The 2,716-nt window shown below is 42.6% G+C and overlaps 1 protein-coding gene across 4 annotated transcripts in view; it reads right to left on the reverse strand.

Annotated features, from left to right (window-relative positions):
- Positions 1 to 2,716, reverse strand: part of ENOX1 (ecto-NOX disulfide-thiol exchanger 1) — a 549,740-nt gene that overhangs the window by 15,141 nt on the left and 531,883 nt on the right. The gene's annotated exons all lie outside the window — the stretch shown is intronic.

Here is a 2,716-nt window from a genome sequence, read left to right on the forward strand (position 1 = left end):
AAAAAAAAAAAAAAGATTATTCAGGTAGGCAATCTCACAAACACTATTTGGAACATTTTCTCCAACCTTACCACCTAGCTATCATCTGGGGAAGAATGCTCTCCAATTAAGGTCTATTTTGCACCTCCTTGGAACTGACAAGATATTTTATCTATTTCACAGGAATGCTTCCAGTACACAGATGCAAATGGTTTTCCCCTCTGGCGGGAAAGGAACATGTCATGAGCACCCAAGTCTGTTACCAAACATGGTGTCATGTCCCAAATGGCAGCTCTTTCTAAAAAAAATTAGCCTCTGTGGCCCCATTATATCGAGTCTGGTCTCAGAATCAAATTGTTCACTTTATGAGTTTTAGGAAGAGGCTGCTGGCAGGTGGGTGGGGAGCCAGAGACACTTGGAGAACTGGGTCTGAATCTCTTAGACAGTACTGGGGGAAGATCAGAGGTCTCCCCCCTCTTCACTGTTAGACAGAAAATATTCATCTGCTGATGCTCAGATGTGACTTCTGCAAGGCTTAGGATAAGCCAGTGAGCTCAAAAGGCTCTGGGCTGATATGAGACATTCTAGGTATTGATCATAAAGCATTTTCAAGATAGTGTTGCCCGTTTGGAAAAGATTACCTGCCTGTGCCCGGGGCATGAGTTTTGACTCAGTAAAGCTTCAGGAAGCCATCTCCCCCCAACCACTCTGGCACTGTCTTCCTCTGAATGCATCTTTCTGACTTGGTCATATGTTTGTGACATAAGAGAGCTGAGCAGATGAGAGTGAGTGGTTTAGAAGAGGCAGGAAAGAAAAAAAAAAATTAGGCAGAAAAAGTATTTAACCAGAAAATGGACTATTTGGGGATACACAGTTTTAGGGACCCCTGTGCAATGTACATGCCCATCCTAACTTAAATTAATTCCTGTCTCTCCTTCCATTTTTGACCATCCATATCCTCATCTGTGGCCTTCAGGGAACTCCTAAGAAAAACTCTGCTACAGGCTGGACGGAAGCTGCTTTCCTTGTTCCTGTCTGCATGTGTGTGCTGAGTCACTCAGTCGTGTCTGACTCTTTGTGACCCCATGGATTGTAGCCCGCCAGGCTCCTCTGTCCATGGGATTCTCCAGGCAAGAATATGGGAACGAGTTGCCATTTCCTTCTCCAGGGATCTTCCTGACCTAGGGATCTAACCCAGATATCTTGCATTATTGCAAGTGCCTTCTTTACCATCTGAGCCACCAGGAAAGCCCATCAAGACAGGGCAAGGCAGAATTGAAATGTTATCTTAACAGCAGTGGTGATGGTGACTCTGTCTGATCTCAAGGAAACAATACTGTGCTAAGTGGAATTTCTACAAAGCCCTCTCAGGACTTCCCTTGGTGGTCTAGTGGTTAAAAAATCCACCTTGTCATGCAGGGGACTTGGGTTCAATCCCTGGTCAGGGAATTAAGATCCCACATGCCACAGAGCAACTGAACCCAAGTGCTGCAACTTCCGAGCCCAAATGCCACGACTAGAGAGTTCACATGCCGCCAGCGAGAGATTCTGCATGATGCAGCGAAGATCCCGTGTGCTGCAGCTGAGACTCAACGCAGCCAGGTGAACAACAAAACGAACAAATAGTAAAAAGCAGGAGCCCTCTCAGCAGAGTCAGCAAACATCCCGAGCTGCGGAAGCCAGGCTGAATTCCCCATCTTCATGCAACATTCACCAAAACTCTGGAGTGGGGGGGACTGTGACACTCAGCTTGTCCTGATTAACCAGAGTGGGCGCCAGGAGCTAACCAGGATTAACTAACAGGATTAACCAGACTGCTGTGCAGGAGAATGTCAGTGACAGGGCCATGGCCCTGCAGGGTCCTGAGCCTCCTGGTAGCAGATGCGACGACAGGGCCCTGGAGGACACTTAGAGGACAAACCACTCCTTGATTTACTATCTGCTGAGATTCTGGGGCTGTGGGATTCCAGTCTAGAGCCGTAATCTGCTCTCTGGATTAAAAGTCTTAAATATCCTCTCAGCCTCACTGGGTTAGAAAGAATATTTGGTCCAGTCCTTGGCACCCAGGAGTTTTAGTCAGAACACTTTTTTTAATATAAAGTGAAAGTGAAGTCACTCAGTCGTGTTCGACTCTTTGTGACTCCATGGACTGCAGCCTACCAGGCTCCTCTGTCCATGGGATTTTCCAGGCAAGAATACTGGAATGGGGTGCCATATTTAAATTTTATATATAAATATTAAAATGGTTTATATTTATGTATAAATATTTATGTTTATACTTATGTATAAATATGTTTTGTATTTATGTATAAATATTTTATGTTTTGTATTTATGTATAAATATTTTGTTTTTAATATTTATGTATACTTATATATTATAATATCTATGAATGGATTTATTTTAATATTTATGTACATTAATATATGTATAAATATTTATATAATATGTATATTATATTTATATAAATACATGTTTATATATAGGAGAGTGAAAAAGTTGGCTTAAAGCTCAACATTCAGAAAACTAAGATCATGGCATCTGGTCCCATCACTTCATGGGAAATAGATGGGGAAACAGTGGAAACAGTGTCAGACTTTATTTTTTGGGGCTCCAAAATCACTGCAGATGGTGATTGTAGCCATGAAATTAAAAGACGCTTACTCCTTGGAAGGAAAGTTATGACCAACCTAGACAGCATATTAAAAACCAGAGACATTACTTTGCCAACAAAGGTTC

This window comes from Bison bison, unplaced genomic scaffold, assembly GCF_000754665.1.
Source record: "Bison bison bison isolate TAMUID 2011002044 unplaced genomic scaffold, Bison_UMD1.0 scf7180017864345, whole genome shotgun sequence".
Classification (NCBI taxonomy): domain Eukaryota; kingdom Metazoa; phylum Chordata; class Mammalia; order Artiodactyla; family Bovidae; genus Bison; species Bison bison.